Source organism: Podarcis erhardii (assembly GCF_964252035.2).
Source record: "Podarcis erhardii genome assembly, chromosome: 12".
In the NCBI taxonomy this organism is placed as follows: Eukaryota; Metazoa; Chordata; class Lepidosauria; order Squamata; family Lacertidae; genus Podarcis; species Podarcis erhardii.
This window is the reverse complement of record NC_138513.1, coordinates 23,020,864-23,043,639: the sequence shown is the minus strand read 5'-3', so window position 1 is coordinate 23,043,639 and position 22,776 is coordinate 23,020,864. Positions and strand designations below refer to the sequence as shown.

Genomic DNA, 22,776 nt, shown 5'->3' with positions numbered 1-22,776 from the left:
AAGAATAGAATCTTAGATTGAGTGTTGAAAGGGGCATTCAATCTACTCCCTTGCAATGCATAGATACCCTTGGTTTAAACTGGGTAGAAGTCTAGTACTGTAATGTTCTCATGAATGAAAGAATGTGGGTTTGTGAATAATGTACTGTTTCATTGGTTTAGTTTTATTGATTTGCCTTGATCCTTGGAAGTTCACAGCGGCACAATTTTTAAGCTGCTTACAGAACAAAATATAGGCCTACTTATAGTGACTTTCTTGTCCATTCAGGGAGGGGTGAGAACAGAAAAGATGTAGATGTCAAAGCTTCATTCCAGCCCGTTTAACCAGCTCTGTTTGTCTGCTGCAAGCTCATCCTAATTTCACATCTTCTGATAATATATCACATCATATACTGGTTTGGAATTAGTTTCATACAGCATAGCAGGAAAGGGTTGCAGAGGTGGCCTTTTCATTGGAATTAATATTGTGTTGGCTATTCTATGCTGGCTTGGTTCCCAAGCCTTATCCTAGATGTTGTCTAAGTTACTATGGTTGCTGGTGGCACACAAAAAATAACACACACTGTTCATTTCCCAGCAGCCTAGTGAGTGTGTAGAAGCTTGTTACTTAGCTTCATATAATGAAAGAGTTCTGGGATAGGCAACAGTCAGGCTCTAGGAGCCAGATCATGAGTTTATCTTCCTGGTGTGGCAAAAAGGTCTGATAGTAATTTTGAACATAAGCTATTATTTGTCCGTGTTCACCAGTCTTAAACATCATATCATAATGTAATTGTAATTACTCTGGCATTCATTCTCTCTCGTAACTCCAGTCTACAAGTTAAAAATGATATTATTTTGGCAGTTTCATTTTATTTGCTATAATTTATATGCTCATATGCAGTCAAATCTGTAAGTCTATGCAAATGGATTTATATTTTTTTGAACTTAAAAAATCAATAAAAAAGCAAATTTTTAAAAATATCTGATGGTTGCCTGTTGTGGTCCCATGGCACTGGCGAAAAGCAATATAACTCAAGGTGAACAGCATGTTGGGAGAGCACAGGTGAGATTAAACTTGTGGGCAACCTGCTCTTTAACAGTTTGGGGGGCATGGAAAAGAGTCCATTTATCACAAAAAACCATTATTTTTCCACTAGAAATAAGAACTGTGATGCTTATTATTGCAAAAACCAAAAACCAAAACACACACACACACATTCTGAGTTAGGTTTATAAATATTATGTAGTACTCTGAGCATGCTGTGATCAGTACGTCACTCAATGTACTTCAGTGCTTTCTGTTTGGAGTCTAAACCTCAGTGTATGGATTTATGGAAGATGTTATCTTGATTTTTTGTTGCTGTGGAAACTAGTAATACATACTCAAGATGTCCCTGACTGTACCCCTTGATAATTCACATGCAGGATCGTGTGTTTGATCTTATTCATGTCAAAATCTCTGTGCACATTAAAAAAAAAAGTTGGCATGATATGTGACTCTGCCTCTGAAGGGCTTTGACGTTCATGAGGTTTCTTGACAAGATAAAGTATTCAGATGTGTAGCTCTAGGGTGGGTGGGTGAGTGGGTGTATGTATCCCAAAGTCTCAGGAAAGTAGGTACCAACTTGATGGGGCCCTGGTCCCTTCGCCACCCATAAAATATGTTGGTAATACATCTGTAGCCACAGTGCTATTTTTCTTGAAAAAGGGGGTGCTGGAACTCACCATGAACACCTTGTTCTTTTACTGTGGCAAAGGAGCCCAGCCAAGAGGTGCCATTCCAGTGAGTTCCAGTGAGTTTCAGATGGGGAAAAAAGCTCTGTGTAGCCACCTTGCATGGAGCTGAGCTACTGCTTCTCCCTCTACTGCAGTCAGGGCCATTGCGCCCCAAGGCACCCGAGCCCCAAAGTTCCCAGGAGAACAATAAATCACACTGACACAAAATATTTGGTTTATGCATTCAAATAGGCCAGAACTTTATTGGTTACAGATGTGAGCGGTTTGGCTTAGGCATTGTGGTGAAGCCAGGCTATATCTTGAATCCTGCCCGTCTGCAGGGAGTCCATGTAAGGGTAAACCACCAATGGGGGTGCCCTATAGGTTATGTCAGATAGTGACACCATGAGGGGTCCCCTTAGGGGCTGTGACATGGCCCAGGCCATGGGACAGGATTCGCACCCCGGATCCCTTTAGCGGGATACCCTTACTGAGGAGGGGCAGGTGAGGCAACAAACTCCCCTCCAACCAAACGAAGGCTTATACCTAACCTCACAAAAGTTGTGACGTTTGCTACTAGGTAGGTGAAAACCCAAATGGCCAGTGCCAGTTTGCCAAGTGGGAAAAATTCCTACCCAGCCGCAACAACATGGGGACCGACAACTGCCATAGCACGGTCATATCAGAGCAAAGCATGAAAAAGAGGGTGGGTGGGTTGGGTGATCCGATGAAGAGGAAAGGAGGAGGGAACCAGCTGGCCCGCACCAAATTTAAATGGCTCGCGACCACACCTGCTCTGCCAGCTGATAGGCTGGGGCTGCCTCAAAAGCTGGGGCTGCTTCAAAAGCCGGCGATGACGTAGGGGTGAGGTAGCGTACCTCTCCCCACAGACACACAGAGGAAGACTTTGAGGCTCAGCTGCCTGTGCGCAATGCTGCCCTCCCATATACAGGAGAGCAGATTTACTTTTAAAAGTCTTGCTGCTCCATTCAAGTACCAGTCACTTCCTGTATCTATCTGCATAATGCTGTCTGAAGCAGGTCTCTTCACCCTGCTGTATGACAGAGCCAGCCCTGATTCCAGCTAAGCTCAGTCTAATCCTGGTTTGGATGCATCAGGGCTGCTACTGTCCTGTATGTGACTGTGTTCTACAGGAGATGGGATGGACGCATTCAAACTTGTCAATGAAATACCAAGCCCAGTAGTTTGTATATATTTTTGATAGAGGATAACATTCTGCCTACTGTGAGTGTGGTTTATCTTATACACAAAGTTGATTTTTGTATTTAGTGTATTTTTTAAAAAAACTTCTGTTTTTAAAGGGAAATACTTCCCTTGTTAAATTTTATATTGGTTAGGTCCTATATAAAATTCTATAAATATAAATGCTATATATATATATAAATAAATGAATAATAGAAAGCAGTTACTGTTTTGGAGTAAAATATTTGACAGTATCCCTACCTTAGAGGTTCAGGAGGACAACCAACAATCTTTCTTTTTTTTCTTTTTCTTCTTTTTCTTCTCGCAAGATTTCACTCCAGCGGCTCATTATTTCAGCTTAGCAGATGGGAACACTGAGGTGAACAGCAATTTCTCCAAGGTCGGCCAACAAGAAAGTACCAGGCTGAGATGGAATTTGAATCTTAAGTTTCAGTCCTGGGCCTTTGGCATAGTGTTTATGCATTTATCTATTTTGTGATGCCTTCATTTATGCTCCCTCCACAACATTTTGACTTCTCATTTACCCACATGGCTGAACCCTGGAAAAGTTTCTCTCCCTTCATTTCTCCCCCTTCATTTTAACTAGGTCAAAACCCTCCTCATAGAACAGGAAGGAAGATGTTAAATGAATAAATTCAACCATGAATACTTTCCCATAAATAACTACTGCAAGATTGAGAAAAGAGATATGTGTGAGAAAAGCTGCTGTGAAAATAATAGCTAACTCCAGACTCTAAGGAATCTCAGAGCAAGGAATACTGAGAGCTTCCTTGGAATATATATATATAAATGCAATGCATTTCTCTGCCAGACTTACAGTATTTAAAAAACCCTCCAACCCTCTCAAGTTTATTCCTAACCTCTTATAGGAGGGTGATGAAAATGTCCAGCAGGTGGCAATATATTAACACACTGTGTTTTTTGTATTATTTCAGAACTTTGGTTGAAGAATATTTAGGATCATACTTAAAAATTTAGGCTTACTGATGCAAAAGGATGTTGATTATATTGTATCAGATTTTTAAAAATAAACTTTATTACCAAAGTGTTTTAGATCATTTTAACTTGCAGCTTCAAACTAGTGCTTGTACTGTGGTACCTTGGTTCCTGAACAGCTTAGTTGCCGAACAAATCGCCTCCTGAACACCTCAAACCCGGAAGTAAGTGTTCTGGTTTGCGAACATTTTCAGAAGCCGAATGTCCAACGCGGCTTCCGCTTGAATGCAGGAAGCTCCTGCAGCCAATCGGAAACCGCGCCTTGGTTTTCAAACCGTTTCAGGAGTCGAACGGGCTCTCGGAACACATTAAGTTTGAGAACCAAGATACCACTGTACTTGGATTTAAGTAGATTTAGTCTAAGTAAACTATAATTGATTTTAAAATTCCATGTTCTAGTTTATGAAGTGGGCTATAAAGGACTGGACAAAAAAGGACTGGCATTCATACTGTGTTCTTTATTTCACTTCAAATTTGTTTGGACTAGACTTTGGATACTGCATATTTTCAGATGCCGCATAGTTCTTTAAAGTAAATTTATGGCAATTGTTTCACAAATAAAATATAACTATCAAGTTCTTTGGGAAGTATTGTCAAATAGGTGGAAATTAAAACTGGGTAACTAAACCCAATATGTATCAGTCACCTAGCTCTGTATTGTTTTGCTAATCCCCTAAATCACTTCTGACATATTTGTGACTTTGTTTCCACTGTGGCTTGACACTGATAACAATGAGCATGGATGCTGCCTCCCTAGACATTCTCTGCTGCATATGAATTGTTCTCAACCTTGCAAAAGCGATGTGTCAGATTGTTTGAGAGTCTTATTGACTGTCTAGCCAGGTGTTTAATGTTGCTGGTGCACTTAGCAGGGGGAACTGACAGGAAGCAAAAGAAGTAAAGTCTCAAAATAATATTGAAAAATGTTAAAAACCTTACTTAAAGTTCTGAGACTTTGCTTAATCTTCTTTGTGAAACAATGAAATGCTCAACGCAGGTGGTAAGGTCAGGTAACCTGCTGTCTTTTCAGTTAATAACTCCACTGGACTACTCACAAGTGAAATTCAGATCTATCCCGAAGTATTAGGAGTATATAATATGGGGAATGGATTAACTGATTGTGAATATGCTGCAGCACAAGCTAGAAAATTGCAGATTCAAGTTTTTCCTTCCCTAGCAACATGAAATTGGAAAGAGAAGCAGAAATGGGGGGTGAAGGGAGTAATCAGACTTTCTTATATCAAAGTTCAATATTTTAAATGAAAACTGGGAATCTTGAATATTATGGTTCATTGGGCGAGGGCAGACTGCCCTTTCCCCATGGATGCCCATGGCAGTGGATTGACCACAAGGAAGGTAATGAAGATAGACATTGTTACCCAACCCCATTTAATAACCATTTGTTGAGAAAATGGGACTCATGAGGCAAGATGCTTGAATATATAGCAGTAAAGATTTATTTGTGAAAAGGCATGCTTAGGATATGATAATATACATCAATATTTTCAATACCATTTTGTTGCCTCTGTGTTGTGAAGAGAAAATCACAATAGACTCAAGTGATCTGTGGGCAGACAAATCAAGTCATTGGTTGCGCCATGTGTGGAACTCCAGACCCTCCAGCAGGGGTAACACACATGGTGCCCTCCATATGCTTTTTTAGACTACTCTCCCATCATTCCTGACCATTTTATTGATGTGAGTGGTATGCACATTTATACATAATATAAATAATGAGCTCTCATAAGGATGATTCTTTAAAACATGAGGCCACTGTAATACTGAAACTTCATTCCTTCTGATGACAGTATAAATATATACATTGGCTACAAACAATAAAAATCTGACTTACAGGCTGACATATATATATGAAGAAGGGAGGGTGAAACATGAATGTAAGATAATGATCCTGACTGAAAACTGAAAGTATTGTCTCTTAGCTGCATGTATATATTTCTAGCCATGCTACTATGCAAGTAAGCATCCTTTTATGCTGTCTTCATATGAAAAACAGAAGCAAAGTCTTAGGAGGACAGAGAGAAAAGGTTCTAAGCAAATATAAATTGGTTCAAGGTTGAACTCCAGAAGGAAACCTGGGGAAGCAAGGGGCCAAGTGTGCTGATTTCTAAAGTTGTACTTCAATGCAAAATGGAACAAAAGCTTGAAAGGCAAGCAAGGGCTTAAGTGGTTTAGAGGATCAAGCTGAAGGACTTGTGCTTTGTTCCTATGGTGATATGACCTATCCCAAGGTAAGATGTTTTAACTATTGCAGAGATTAAAGAACTACACTGAGTTTGTTATGCTACCATGTTGTGGAAAGCTGCTTTATGGAGTGAACATAAGGACATAAGACAAGGCCTCCTGGAACAGACCAAAGGCCCATCACAGTCCAGCATCCTGTTCTCACAGTGGCCAGCCAGATCCCTGTGCGAAAGCAGGCAAGCAGGACACCGGAGGGAGATTTAGGGGAGCGCAACCAGTTCTCACTGGGCACTGAGTCAAGAGGACACTGCGAGGTACACCACAACAATGACGAACAATGGAAGTTGAGAGGTGGTTGTGGTCTGCTGAATTTTGGTATTGCACAGGGCACTGCTGAAATTTGAAAGCCCAAAGTCCACAACAACACCCTCCCTACTTGTGCTTCCAAGCAAGTGGTATTTAGAGGTATACTGGGCTTTTTATAGTGGAGATTACACATAGCCATCACAACAAGTAGCCATTGGTAGCCTTATCTTTCATAAGTGTCATTTTAGAGGGATAGATGAGCACTAAGCCTGTAAATATATCCCGCCCCCCCCCCCCAATTACTCTTCAGTGGCTCAAAATGGGCAGGTGGGGCACCAGTGATGTCATAACCACCATGGGCCCATGAGATTCAGGCAAGTCGCATCCCATACAGTCACAATTACAACAGATGCTCTAGAATGGATAGGAGCAAATCACATTTTCCCAGTGGCAAAACATTGCAGTTCAAGTGTTGGGAATATGCTGTTTTCCCTGTTATCAAAAAACACTGCCTGGAGAAAAGACTTTTGTTTTTCAAAATTGAAAAACCTCTTATCCGGAAAGGCCTTTAGGTGCAAGTTGGCTGCTGAAGGTGTTATATCACTGTTCATCTTTTTTGATGCTACAGATCAACACTTGCTGCTCTCCTGGAACTTGCTGATATCTGTTGACCCCCAAAGTGCTTGGAAGCAGGCAGGTGGGCTGTTGATAACATCAGGTTGGTCTAATCTGTGGAGAGCTGTGTTGCTGCATGGACAGAAGGTTTTGAGGACTGAATGTTTATGTAACTTGGCTCAAGTTCAAACTGCTGCAACAGTCCACTAGGACCTAGCAACTAGGAAATCCCATTTGGATTGAATGGAGCTAGTGCAAGACAGTTAATCTCTTATATCCCTCTGGAACACCTATCTGTTTCAAGGGGATATTCAGAGGAGAAATTTGAGGTACATTTGTTATGGCCAGAGGGCCTGGGATTTTTAGAAATTAGAACCTGGATGCGGAATATGCTTAATAGAGTTTATTGTTCCGATTCCTCCCTCATATATAGCCCACAAAAAGACTCCTGTACTTCCTTCTAGAATTATCCTTCCTGTCTCTAGGACAGACTAGCTAGCTTCTGACTCTGAAGTACAGGTTTGGATCAATGAATGGCTCTGTCACAAACATTGTGGTGAAGCTGATTGTGCCCACTGCTGATGTGGTAATTGGTATTGATGCGGTAATTGGTACACAACATTTAGAAGACATCTGAAAGCAGCCCTGTATTGGGAAGTTTTTAATGTTTGACGTTTTTATATGTACCGTAAGCCACCCAGAGTGCCTGGGGAAACCCAGCCAGATGGGCAGGGTATAAATAATAAAATTGTTATTATTATTACTGGCTTTCTTACCTTTTGAGAAGCACAGGATTACAACACTGTTTTCTGTTCAGTTGTTACACAGGATGTGACAGCCTGTTGTTTAGAAAAGTCAGCCATGGGAAGAAATCAGAAATTATTTTTATCACACCCTTAGTTGTGTATTATTTCAGATTCCTTGCAAGCAACTGCATGGCAACTGCTGCATGGTGGCCTTTGGAAACCACTCCTTTTCTTTGGAAAACGCATCTCTGTGCTGAGCATTGAATTTGGAGTGACCTTCTTGCCATGCAAGAAAGCCTAGTGTGGAACCCTAACCCTGCAAGCCCTTCAAAAGCAACTGCCTGCCACAGCTTCTCTGTTTTGATCTTTACTGGATTTCAATAAAACTGATGTAGGGTTTCCACTAGGCATAAGGTAAAAGAATCGGTTTCTATGGAAATCCATTCAGCACTATTATATTCCCTAACTACTGCTTTGTGGAACATTTTGCAGAAATTTGAATAACTGTTAATTTAATAGCATTCAGGTTAAAAAATGAAGTGTTTCTGACTGCCATGCAGCTGCTATGGACTTCATGTTACCCAGTTAATAGCCTGTTTTCTTTCAGTGTAATTTAACAGCAGGATCAAGAGAACTGGAACATGGGAGAGGGAAGAGAGTTCAAGGCTTTTTAAATAGTTTAGTGTTGTTTATGAATGAGCCCTTCGTTGGTGCATCCATCTCAAACCAGTTTACTCTGGGGAAAGAGGGAAGTGCATATTATTCATTTCAAATCCTAAGGCATTCATGGCAAGAAATATCAATGCCAACTTTTCCACAAAAATGCATTTGTCTCTAACCTCTTTCTTGGTTTATGTGAAAGGAATGAACAGCATATTGTTACTACAGTTTTTAAATTTACTTTTTGCATACCTACCTTCTATGGTGCTTTGTACTGTAGTTGGGGTGGGCAACTGTCCTCCTGTTCACACCTAAATGAGTCAGTGCTTTGCATGTCTTCCAAGCAAATGCTTACCAAGCCTCAAGGACCCTTCAGAAGTGTCTTCTCCCACCAAGTCAAAGAAACTTAACCCCAGGCGCAGGGGGAGACAAAGACAATGGGCACTTACCTAATTCTCTGGATCACCTTTTCCTGCAAGATAATGGCTTACCCCAATCCTGCTCACAAATATTCAAGGAGGGGTATTCAAAAGTACATGGTCAAGAAACCCTACTTAAAAGTCAGGCTATCTATTCCTTATAAGGGTTCAGTTCATTGGCCTTCAGCCTTCTCTGGTGCAGATGTTAACAAGGAATAGAATGTGACTGATGGCCACAGGTGCTGGTGAATTTCCAGCTGTGAACACATATTGGAACAGAAAGATTCTGGAAAATGTTTCTTGGTGTGCCACCAGCACTGCAGTTTTTATACCGAGGCTTACCTAAAAAATAGGGCCTTAAGGTAAAGTCCAGGAGTTTTCATTAATGTGCCACAGCGTGACACTGTCACCTCAAGTACCCAAAGGACTTAGACCATACGTAATTCAGACCACAGCTGAATGTGTTTCTCAAGGATGATACACAATGTAGTTGCCTGTAAATAAATTGGATAAACTGGAGAGCATGTTATTCATTGGCAAGCTGTGTTGTCTGGCCTGACTTGGATATTCCACATTAAAATTAGTTTTCTGATGTGGCTGCACCCTTGTAAAAATTGATTTATTGTATTTCAGAGGTTTTTACAGTTTATTTTGTCTGTGGCCTCTCATTCTGCAGGGTGAATTTATAGCAGGGTGGGTTTAATTTATAACTGCTGCTATAGGAGGAATTCCAAACGGATGCCTAAACAAGCCATGCTTATTGGGGGTCAGAAAGGACTTCTCACCCCCCCCTCCTGCTTCCTTTCCGAAATCAAAGAGCTCCACAAGTTAAATGTTTGGTTTTGTTGACATTTTTGACTGATCCCACTATACTTAGAGGAGACATGCAAATCAGTTATGCAGCTCACCTCACCTCTTTGATCCACTGCTTGTTCTAGGTATGTGAGGGTGTTTCATCAAACTCACTGGGACTCTGGGATGCAGGTTCAGTCGCACTTAGCTCAGTCTGCTGTTGCCTTGCCTGCTGCAATGGGGTAAGATTTGCTAGCGACTGCTGGTCTGTAACAAGTAGAAGCACAAATTGCTCGTTCTGCAATTATATCAGAATTTGACCAATGAAGGCATGAAGCAGCAACTCTTGAGGGCATGATGATTATTACTCCTGTGCAATTGCCATCCATTGCTTGTTCCTCCTCTTCCTCTTCCGGTCCACCTCCCCACCCAGACTGACCTGATAGTGCACAGCCACCAGTAAAAGCACAGCATCCACCTGCCCTATTGGGAGGAAAAGGCACAATGCACAGGTCTCCCAAAATCACAATTGCAACATTTGTGGGGCTTTGAGGAAAATATCTGGAATATGAACCCTGTTAGCCTATAGCTGCTGCTTTATGGGTGGGTGGAGAATGGTTAGAAAAGTGTTATGTACTGAAGTTTTCACCCTGGGCCAGCAGGGGGGGGATACTATAGATAGTTTTCACTCAGGTCCACATATGCAAATAAGGGATTGAAAGTGACGTTCAGTGATTGGATAGTTACAGAAAGTGGTTACTGTTGCGTTCTAGTGGAGCTCTAAATAAGCAGGCTGGCTGAACCCTTCAGCTCAGTTCTGTTCTGGCCTGTGAATAAACAAGAGCTGTTTGAAGAATCGCTGTCTCGTCTGATATGTTCACCCACAACTTAACAAAAAGGAAGTCCCGATAGCCTATTTTCTTGCTATCTTAACAACAACAACAACAACAAAGATGCTCGGCTTAGGAAAGATGAGAGTTGTCCCCTCCCCCGTTCTTTATAAAAACTTGATAAGGTAAAGCAAAACAAGAGCAGCCGCCAAAATGTTCTTCTGTGGTTCTGCGCTGCAATGATTCATTTTCTTTCCACTGACTATACTGTCTGTTTGGGTACACACAAATTAATGCCTCATTTGGGAGCACTTGCCTCCTGACAGCTGAGAGAGAGAGAGAGAGAAGAAGAATATGTTCACAAGTGTTAGGACCTGAAATATAAGGAATGTGCAGGAACAATAAATGTCTGCAGATGCTGATAGCTCCTCTGGAGCATGTTTGGCTTAGGAAGCCTCTGTGAAATCAGGACTTGAGTTTCCCAAACTTAACATGTTGGTGTTCCCATGGAGCAAAATCTCCTCCTTACTTCCAGCTGCTCAGTTGCGATGCAGCTAAAAATATACCATCACCTCCCATAGTGTTCCCTTTCTTATGCCAGCGACTGATGGAGATGTTCCAGGGGAATGCGATCAGTAAGTGGGAAACTGTGGAAAGTATTGTATTATTGTGATGTACCTTGATAAGAGGGAGGCTGGTGCGGGAAGGGATCCCAGGCTCTTAAAATGTTTTTTAAGTGTGCCGCTGTGTTTTTTCATTATTATTAATATTATTGTGTTTTTGCTTGTGTCAGTGAAGGAGGTGGGAGGAAGGAAACAGTGCTGGGGAAGGGACACATAAAAACACAGAGAAGAAGCAGGGAGTTACAGGGAGTTACTGAAGTATGGAAGCATCCTGGGTTGCAGTGTGTCCCCTCTGGAAATCTGGTGTGGGGTAGAGGATCTGCTGATAGAAGTGCCCTGCTGCTGTCTTCCACCTGTGCTCACCTTTGAATAAATCAAATAGTGCAAGCATGCCATAAGTCTCCAGGGATCTTATCTCCTCCTAAGGAAATCAGGACCTGTTGCCCCTGGAATGTCTCACCATTCAGAAGTCAGGAGCACATAGCAACTGCAGCCAGAGAAGAGTTCCTCCATTATCGAGCTGATACTTGCTATGCTGCTTCAACTGTGACTCAGGTGCCAGGGACCCTGAGAAATACAATTTTGGGGGCATTTGGATCTTACAGCAGCTCTGAATATATGTGAGTGGCGTGCAATATCATTTCAGTTTCACTCAGAAAAGCGGAGCCATTTCCTCAGCTCGTATAGCTGAGCCCAACTGTGAATAAAGCCCATAATGTTTAACCCTTTAGTATATGGTGTAGTTATCTGAATAAATGCGAGGCTAAATGAAATGTTATCAACTATGGTGTAGTTATCTGAATAAGTGCGAGGCTAAATGAAATGTTATCTACGCCGGCCTACGCCAGCCTACGGATTCGACATGCTCTGTGACTACTGAATAACAAGTGTGACCTGAGATAAGCAGTCTACAGTGCATTGTGCAAAAAAGAGCTTGCCTTCCTTGGTTCCCAGCTTCATGTTACAGGGAAGACCGTGCACATGAGTGACTGGCCATGCCTACTGCTACTCTTGCAGTTGATCTGTTAAGTCTAGAGCTTCAATAGGAAGGACTGTAGCCAGGGCCATCTTTAGCCTATGCGCTGCCGGTGTACAAAGATCCGCCCAACACCCCCAAATTTAGTGCTGGCCATGTCTATAGCCAGGATATACTTCTCCACGGTTGCAGGTGAGGCCATGGCAGTGACCTGCTCTTCTGAGTCTTGCTGCCGTCGCCCCTCAAGAACTGGGCACCCGAGCTCCACAAAGGCGCACAGCTTCACATCCAGGCACTTTTAAAATCTCCCCAGGAGGAGGAAGGAGAAGAAGAGGGAGGCAGCAGCTGCTCCAATGGCGGGCGAGAGAGCAAAGCCTCTCCGTGCAAGCATGACTCTGGGGAGGAGAAAGCAGCCAGGGTGGAGACGGCAGCGGTGGATGGCTTTGAATGTCAGCTTGATCAAAATTATTTATTATTTCATAACAGGTAGATAGTTAAGAGCTTAAGCTGCTTCAGTGGCAGGTGCCGGGTGCCCCCCAGAATTCAGCACCCGGGTGCCCTACACCCCTTGCACCCCCGGGTAAAGACGGCCGTGACTGTACCTCAGTGGGAGACTATCTGCTTTGCGTGCAGATGATCCCAGGCAGGACAGGGAAAGGCACTGGTCTGAAACTTTGGAGACTGATGCCAGTCAGTGTAGAGGAAGAAGAGTTTGGATTTGATATCCCGCTTTATCACTACTCGAAGGAGTCTCAAAGCGGCTAACATTTTCCTTTCCCTTCCTCCTCCACAACAAACACTCTGGGGCTGAGAGACTTCAGAGAAGTGTGACTAGCCCAAGGTCACCCAGCAACTGCATGTGGAGGAGCGGGGAAGTGAACCCAGTTCCCCAGATTACGAGTCTACCACTCTTAACCACTACACCACACTGTAGACAATGCTGAGCTTGAGAGGCCTATGCTCTGACACAGAATAAGGCAACTTTGCATGTCTACATTCACTTGATTTTGGGGGGGGGGGTACAGCAGGTCAGATAGCCAAAGGTAAACCCCAATTTAAACCAAACAGTTGTTTGCCTTTAAAGCAGTAAGAATGCTCTGAAGAAAATACTCTACAAATATTTGACGATGTACAGAGGTGTATTTATGGTGTCTGTCACTCCTGGACAGAATAGATTTGTTGCCACCACCCACTCTTCCAGAAGTCACTTTGCCTTCCCTTGCCCAGGAATCCAAGTCTGCTTTTTCTTTTTCTTGAAGCCCCCACAGGTCTGTTGGCCTTTTCTCCTTTTGTATTTCCTTCACCAGTCCCTTTCAATAAGAATCTCTTGTTGTCCCTTTCAATCTGACACGGCTCTCACCCATACATGCATATAATCACTTGTTGGATGCCGATTGTATTCTTGTGTATTGGCCAGGCAGTTGACCATCACTAAGCAACATAATTTGAAGAAGTAATTCAGGTGCAGATTGTAGCTTGGGTCATAAATATGATGAAACTCAAAAACACAGATTGGTTTTCTTCTTTTTCTCCCTTCCTTTTATTTTTACCAGGGCTTTGTTGGGAAGACAAAACAATTCACAAAAAGACAATAAAGGTAAAGAACTTCTCTTATGAGTAGAGTTGGAAAACTTCATTCATCTACAGTTGTGTACACGTTACTAAATATTCAGCAAGTATAACTCGTTTGTTAGCTGGAGACCTTCTCTTGTCCAAACCTGGAAGATTGGCTCTGCTTCATTTCATAGACTTGGTTTTCATTCTGTCATGCCACATGTTTCCTTCCCCGATGGGGCCATTACTCCTTTTCAGTAAAAAAACTGCCTTATTCCAGGTTACCATTCTGTTTGTCCATCTAGGCCAGGCATGTCCAAAATCCATTTTGGGGGCCTAATCCAGCCCGTCAGTCGATTTAATCTGGCCCACATGGCAGTATATACCCTCCGGTAAAATCCTTAAGAAAGCTGAACAACTTTGGCAGTTATCTATCAGGGGATCTCCAGTATTTTAGGCAAAAGTCTTTCCCATCACCTTTCACCTGATCCTTCCTACCCGGAAGGACTAGCAGCTGAACCCAAGACCTTCTACATGCCAAGCATGTGCTCTCCCCATGGTTGGAGAGGATGCATTGTGGTAAAGAAGAGAGAAGAGTACAGGAATCTGGCAGAAGCATTTGGCTTTATATAGTGCAGGCAGAAATAACACCTTTTCTCTTGCTTGCAGCCCCCCTGAATTAAAACCCCTAATTTTATTAGATGCCTGCCTACCAAAAATTGTCCCCAACTTTGACCTTTTATTTCAAAATGTTTATTAAAAATGTTTCTAAAAAGGCACAATTTGTTTTTAACCCATTTGTGTTATTTGTCATCAACGCTGAATATTAATTAAAAAGCTAATGGGTGTTACTAAATGTCACCCACTAACCAGATGACCAGTGGCTGTTAGAGAGTCTTATCCTTCCATGGCAGCAAGAGATCCATCCCAACTGGCAGCTTCTCTGCTTTGCATTCTTTTCTTTTCTTTTCTTTTCTCCCCCCACCCCCAATGGAAATTGTAATTGTAAAATGTGTGAGCCACTCAAAGCCCCTGGGATAAGGTTGAGAAAGGAATACAAATGGAAAAGATCAAGCTCTTAAAACCAGAATAGCTAGCTCCGTTCAATTTACATAAAGTTTTCAATTGATTCCATATTGGGTAGTAGGGAAAGATCCTGGATACAGAAATGCATATATGTAGTTCTACTGTGAGCATCCACAAGCACCTGCCTGCCCGACAGATTGTTGGGCTGTCAGCTTTTCAAATGGGGGAGCTTATGGGTCTGAAAGGGACGCAGGTGGCACTGTGGGTAAAACCTCAGTGCCTAGGACTTGCCAATCGCATGGTCAGCGGTTCGAATCCCCGCGGCGGGGTGAGCTCCCGTCGTTCGGTCCCAGCTCCTGCCCACCTAGCAGTTCGAAAGCACCCCCAAGTACAAGTAGATAAATAGGTACCGCTGTATAGCAGGAAGGTAAACAGCGTTTCCATGTGCTGTGCTGGTGCTGGCTCACCAGAGCAGCTTCGTCACGCTGGCCACGTGACCCGGAAGTGTCTTCGGACGGCGCTGGCTCCTGGCCTCTTAAGTGAGATGAGCGCGCAACCCTAGAGTCGGTCACGACTGGCCCGTACGGGCAGGGGTAACTTTACCTTTACTTTATGGGTCTGAAGCCAAACCTCATTCCTGCACTCAGATAGAAAAGGTAGGGTTTAACAATAATTTCCCCCATGGTAACAGGATATCTTAATTATGACATGTTTTAGTGAATGTAGAGTTCCTTTTGCCAGAACAAAAAGCGCTCAGAATTTTCCGGAAGTGTAACATTTCTCCTCTCTAGCTAGCCAAAGCTGTGATTATTTAAATAGGTGTAAATTACTGAGACAGGAATGTTACAGTGTTCCGCAAAGTTGTCAAGTGATTCTGCAGCTTTGCACACTCGATCTCCATGGATAGAGAATATTTCTTCAATAAAAAAAGGCTACTGCTTGCTGAAACTAGCTTTCTGCCAGATGGGTAATAGCTCACATAAAGTGCACCTCAATATATAGAATGATGGTGCAATGCACAGATTTCCAAAGACTATTCTTTCGGAAATTGATCCTTTCACCCTCCCTTTTGCCCTTGACAAGGAGAATACAAACATCCTCAGCATTGGCACCAGTAATTTTGCAAGTTGAAACAGCATCTTGCCTTCCATGATGGCAGGGCCAGTTCTACTATTAGTAGGATGAAGTAGTTGCTTCAGGCGGTAGATGCTGGTGGGAGTAGCTGCGAGTCATTGGAGGGCAGAGCTGTGTGTGCCAAGTGGTCTGGCCTTTGCCCCTTAAGCTATAGGGGAAGGGCATTAGGTCAGTGGTAGAGGACCCATTTTAAGATTGTAAGAACCATATGATTCAGCCTTTTAATGAATCATGCAAAAGGCCCATCTAGTCTATTGTGCCATTCTCACCATGGCCAGCCACACATGTCCATGGGGAGCCCACAAGCAGACCCTAAGCACAATGGCACACAAACCGCCTCTGATTTCCAGCAGCTGGTGTTCAGAGACATACGTTCTGCATGCAGAATGTCCCAGGTTCAATTCTAAGCATCTCCAAATAGGACTGAGAGAGGCACCAGTCTAAAACTTTGGGGAGTCACTGCCAGTCAGCACTGAGCTAGATGGATTGGTGTTCTAATTCAGCATCAGGCAACCTCTGCTATGCCCAATTTCTGCCTTAAGCCAATTAACTGCTGGATGAGATAAGCCCCATTAAAGTGGTATTCTGGGAAAATATCTATAACAAATTGAAAAAGATGTTTAGATTTTCATTGGGGGGGAAAACCAGAATCCTTTCTCCTAGGTATCACGTCAGAGGAAATAAAAAGAACGGTCAGACCAATGTTTATGTATGCAACTACGGTGGCAAGGTTATTGATTGCCAAAAGTTGGAAAAGCAGCAGCGTCCCAACTAAAACAGACTGGTCATCTAAAATGATGGAATACTTCCATATTGCCGAACTAACAGGGAGGATAAGAGGAGATACGGTACAAAAAGTGAATAAGGAGTGGGCTATCTTTAAGGAATACATCAAAATTTATGTGGGAAAAGTAGAATTTCTGACAGATATTGAGAGAATCCAGAAAATGATTAGAGTGAAAGGAGAGTGAAGTCAAGATAGAAGAAGAGATTAAAGAAATAATGAAATGTGTTTAAGCTAGTTGGAAAAATAAAGTAGAGTAACAAGAACGGCTGGAAGTCAAGTCGCTTGGTGGGTGTCCATGTGGGGTAGGTGTGTAGGTATGTTGATATGTATAGTATAGGTAGGTATTATACAGAGTAATGTAGGTATGTTTTATGTTATGAAAATAAGGTAGTGTGTTGTGTATGTGTATTGTGTAAATGTATATGTATGTGTTTTATATGTTAATAAAATTAAACTTAAAAATTTAAAGAGAGATCAGCCCCATTAACTATTTAAAATAGGAGGCTCTTATAGAGGAGAATGCCAGAGACTAAACACACAGCTATATGCTGCGATCAATTCTTTATTCAATAACCTTTTTCATGAAAACAGTTCCCATATCATACCGCTTCACCTTTGACAATCCCCAAATCCTTCCAATGCTCCCAGCTTTTCTATGGGATTTGTCTGAATCTAATGCACACCCCTGGCAACTATCACTGTGCGCAGCTGTTAATATCCCCAGTGGACAAGCCCATGCATACAACTAATCTGCCCAGTGGTTTAAAATCTGGCTCTGTGAATCTGCTTTCAACCTCCTTCCTAGTCTTGTTTGTTGTTCTTAAATTTGTTACGCTAGCTCTCCCAAAATGGTTGGACAGTTAAGCATATAGATGGTTCAGAAATCCAACTGTGCTTTGTAGCCAAGCATATTTTAGGATCCTATTTGTTAAATGGCTGCCAATTCTCGTCCCTACACCAGAGATCCGTTGGTACAATTTAGTGCTAGCAATTCTCCTTACTAGGACTGCTTATCTGGAGGAGGGAGGACCTCCCATTGACCTTAGTGAGAACTTTGTTCAAATAAACCCTGCTGCATCAAGCTTCAGAGAATGCTACTCAATAAATCAATTTTAATGAATTCATCAGAGATGTGCCACAAACTCTGATTCAGTTCATATCTCCCACAATCTAATTATAAATCATTAGCTATCTAATCATGAAGGTAATTAAAATAGAATTAATAGCATACATCACTGCAGTCCCCAAATCCTAGGGTTACTTTGTTAAGCTAAATTATGGATGGCAAAAATTGATGGAATAAATATTATTTATGGGCCACTAAAACAAGGGAAGGATATGTATATACACTGTTGTTGTATGTAGGTTTTATTTTATTTGTTTTTATCATATATTTTGGAAATGTACATTTCCAGGTTTTTTTCCTTTAAATTTTTTGGGCCGCCCCCCAAGAGAGTGGGGCCCTAAACTATAGCTTGTTTAGCTTATACGTCAATCCGGCACTGGCTGCCAGTATTGAATAGATGAATTAAAAGTTTATAATGTCATATCTTGACTAGTTAGATAAGCCACATTATTACCCTGAATATAAGATGACTGTGTTGAGTTTTGTTGTTTTTAGCCGGGACCCATTTGACTATGTATGCTGCAGGGACATTTGATTTGTTTTTCTTAAGAGAGCAGCCTCCCTGTGCCCAGGCACAAGATGGCTTTTGACAAACTGCTTTCAGAATTAGTTTGTGTTGGTCCCGTGAGGTTTCTGCTGTTTAAAGTTTTAGAAGCGAAGACATTAAAATCCCACCTAAATTAGTTCTTTGGATCTTAGCATATGCTTTCCATGGATCCTAAGATGGGATTCTTGATGCTTAATGTACTAGTATAGGTACTTTTGAATACTGCATAAGGCACTCACCGTTTAAATCATGTAAAAGTTGTTTTCCTTATGGCTATTTTGCATTGTTGATGCAAATTTCTTTAGGGCCAGGGCTTTGTACAAAGCCGCAGTGATGCATGCCAGATAAGGATTTGGCTCCAGCTTCTCAGTATAATACTTTTTCCTTCACACTAACCTTATATGTTAAATGATGAATAAATGTGGATAACTTTCTGAATTGAATGCACTGTGGTATGGGAATATAGTTACTTTTATTATGGAAATGAGAAAATGAATTATTTTCTATGGGGACTTGCATCGACTATTAAACTGGGAGTGTGATATTCACCCTAGAACAGTACACATAATTTATTCACACAAAACTTTGCTGAAATATGCAAAATGACAGCCCGGAAAGTATCTCCTTAATTAACATTTCTAATTCTTTTTTTTAAGGGGTAGTTTAGAATATAAGGATGTTAGGACGGTTTTGATTCAGGCTTCTGTGACATGCTAGTAGAATTGTTTCCCCACAGTAATCTTACAGGATTACATTCAAAAACTCTGAGCATTGAGGCAATTCAGTATGAAATTTCAGGCTGCAACTGAGTCTGCAAAACAAGTCTCTCAACTGACTGATTAGACAGTTCAAGCATTGGGAATAGATTTATTTAAAAACTAGAGAATAAATTGGATGTACATAGAGTGGTAACTTATTATACAGAATAAGGACTATTGATTTGTTAGAAAATTAACTTTCTCTTGGTTGTGCTCCTGTAATTCTGCCCTATTTGTGCAAAGCAAGATTCTCCCACTGTTGGTAACAGCAGAGAAACACATCTTGCATAGCCAGCAATGAGAGCTTTGAAGATATGGCTCTAGATATAAGATATACATATCTGAATGGCAGATACTTGTTTTAGAGAACTTGATAATTACCTGTATACAGGTAAGACTAATTCAGATTTTGTCTGCTTGTTTGTTTATACAAGTCAAATTCTATTTTCTGAAAATTATGTAAAAAATATTAGCATCTAAGTGACAGCAAGAATCAACATGCAAATATTATGAGAAAATATGTAATTTTTAGGAGCTTGAATCAGACTTATGTAAACAGACAGAAGTTTAAGTCTAATGCTTGAACCCTTTTCTAAAGATGTTGCCTCTTATGTAGGTGGACACTCGTGCTCTGTGTACTGCTATGGCCAGTCAGTCCATAGGTGCCAACTCCCTGGGGCCCCAGGTGCCCGAGCGACCACAAAATTCCCCATGAAGGGACTGGGCACCCACAAATTTTGGTGCTAGGGCCACGCACACTGCCCCAGGCACCCACAGCTGTGTGACACACCTGCCAGTCACTAACCCAAAATGTCCCACTACATTCATATAATCGTAACTGGCTCAGTTAATACTTGCCTACTATTAAAGTAAGGTATTGGAAGAAAAGACAAAGTTAGATGTTCAATGGTGGTACCTGAATGTTCCACCTACCTTTATCATGAGAGATATGTTGATCTGTAAGAGATACAGTGGTACCTCTGGTTACGGACTTAATTTGTTCTGGGGGTCCGTTCTTAACCCGAAACTGTTCTTAACCTGAGGTACCACTATAGCTAATAGGGCCTCCTGCTGCTGCCATGCCACCGTGCCGCCGGCACACGATTTCTGTTCTCATCCTGAGGTAAAGTTCTCAACCCGAGGTACTACTTCCAGGTTAGCGGAGTCTGTAATGCAAAGTGTTTGTAAGCCAAGGTGTTTGTAAGCCAAGGTACCACTGTAGTAAGGTAAGGACAGGTTTGTTTTACAGGTTAAAGGGTCTTGGGAGGCAGGATTAGGAAGGAATTCTGCTCCTTGAGTCCTTGAAGAGCAACTGCTAGTCAGACTCGGCAGCATTGGGCTAGATCCAGAGTGGGGAACCTTTGGCCCTCTTGATGTTGTTGAACGACAACTCCCATCGTTCATAGTAATTGGCCATGATGGCTGGAACTGATGGGAGTTGTCATTCAGCAACATCTGGAGGACCAGAGGTTCCGCATACCTGGGTCTAGATGGAACATTTACCCAACACGGCATATGAAGCATCTTCAAACATCGGTTATCTGCAGAAAGTTTCTGGCATAAAGGTTTATTGTTGTACAGGTGCTTAATGTAAAGCTTACTGAAGAAGATGGGAAAAGGGTGTTGTTGTTGTTTGTTAAAAAAAACCCTTATAGAAAATGGGTGAATAACCCCAGTAATCGAGACATCATAGTACTTAACAATCAAGTTGACCTCAGTTTCAAGAGATACTTACAACCTTTATCAAGATATCTGTGATGATGTGTTAGTCCCTGTGGCTTACTTAGAAAATAAGTTATGCGGAACATTTTTATAGAGAAAGCTGTTAAACAAAGAATGCTGAAGAAGCAACCGTTTCCCTTTTGGGTATTGCTAACAGCTGGAAGCTATGAATATTCTTCCTTGATTTACTAGAATTCTGTTGAAAACTTTAAACATTTATTCTTTTTTACCATTGTTTTGGTGCAAAATGAAACCTGCCTGAAAAAGTAATGGAGGAGGGAGAGGAACATTTTTGGGAGGGGCTTCCTGATTATTATTATTTTTAATTTATAACATTTATTACCCGCCTTTCACAATGAGCAGAGCAACATCAATTCAGCAAAACAGATACATTATTATAATTATTTAACAAAACCCATTTGGCAAAAGCTATACAATGAAAGTGCTAGACGCACTTTTGTGGGGAGGGAGCTCCACAATTTAAGGGCTGCCACAGAGATAATTTTTTCATGGGCTGCCATTTCCCACACAGAGCCTCCGAAGTGGAGGTTAAACATAGCCGTTGTGGCAAATACTTCAAAATTCAGAGACATTTCCTTTCTCCAAGAAAGAAGCAAAAAATAAATAAATTGGCTCTTGTTTTCACAGAGAATATTATAACTGTATTTAATATTTTGTTGCAAGGAAACCCCCCTCATGCAGAATTAAGGCATATGCAAAGAGCAGAGTAGAGCGAAACCCCTCATCTCATCCTATAACTGTTTTTGTGTCCCTTAAAGTGAAGCTTGATTTTTAAAAAGCCGCTTCATTGCACTAGTTTTGAACTTCTAGTTTCAAGGACTAGTGGTGTGGAAGTATGTTGAAAGGGAAGGGAGGCACAACACAGCACAGCCACCCAAGCAATAAGCAAAAGATAATCAAAATTCTGATTAACTACTGTATTTTTTTATACTGCTGTCCCTAATAAATGTCACATTTGGCTAATAATAAATCTGGAGACTTCTGATTTTTTTCTTTACCCCAGTAAAGTACTTATCACAGAGCAGCCAAAATAACTTTCTGACCTTTCATCAAATCAGTCCAATCAAATTTCTAATGGCATTTTAAAGCTTCTCAAAGGAAAGATGTTTCTTCACAATTAAGTCTCGGCAATATTAATAAATCTGATATCACATTAGTATTCCAGAAAAATCAAAAATTCCTCCCCCATATTCTCTGTTCCTGTATGCATCATGCATTCATTAATTGATGAAATGGATTTCTCTAACAAAATAATAATGATAACAAGCTTTCCCGTAAAACCAAAAGGGGTGGCTGTAGCTCCCTCGCCCCATAATTCTATGGGAGTTAAATTGTTTTTAACAATATTCTTGTTTTATTTAGGAATGATGTCTGAGCCTAATTTGACCACCTTTTGAAAATTACAGCCAAGCCTTCTAGCTTTCTGGTGACCCTATGATGGGGAGAAGGGTGGTATTCATTATGATTCAATGGGAGAGGGAGTTTAAAGTTCTTGCAGGAGCAGTCAGGTAGCCATATGTGATTTCATAGATGGTGTGGGTTGGCTGGCAGGCATTGCAAGTTTGTTGCTCATGAGCTGCAAGACTCCAGATAACACCAAGGCTGAACTTTCTTCAGCTATAGTCAGAACTGGATATAATTTGGTTTGGGGGCAAGCTTCTTTCTCCCTGTCCCCCACATGCCAGTGGTGGGCACGGCCAGGGGCAGAAGTGGGTGGAGCAAAGAATGTAATTTTTACCTTTGTGCAGCATGTTAGTTTCCACACACCCACACCCTCTATTCTCCATTCAGGCAAGCAGGAGTCATAATCACAAACACATTTCCAGCCAGGCAAAAATATTCAAGGAAGGTGTGAAGCAAGGGCTGTGAGGGTTGTGGCTTGGGAACAGAGGGTAGGGCAGTGGTGGAGAAGGGTCAGATAGTAAGGCTTTAAGGACCACATTTGGACCTTGGGCCTGAGGTTGCCCAGCCCTGTTCTGTGGACTGGGCCACCCTAGTGACTGGTGCGTGTGGGT

The 22,776-nt window shown here is 41.7% G+C and overlaps 1 protein-coding gene across 4 annotated transcripts in view; it reads left to right on the top strand.

Moving 5' to 3' along the window:
- The window catches only part of CALCR (calcitonin receptor), a 135,338-nt gene that overhangs the window by 16,770 nt on the left and 95,792 nt on the right, over positions 1-22,776 (top strand). Inside the window, exons 1-2 of one of the 4 annotated variants that reach the window (XM_081882253.1) lie at positions 11,077-11,122; positions 11,537-11,730. The exons of 2 other annotated variants lie outside the window; for them this stretch is intronic. The gene's annotated coding sequence lies outside the window, so the exon portion shown is untranslated. Of the gene's footprint in view, positions 1-11,076; positions 11,123-11,536; positions 11,731-22,776 lie in introns of those variants that run through there. One more of the 4 variants, XM_081882254.1, reaches the window with a different exon arrangement.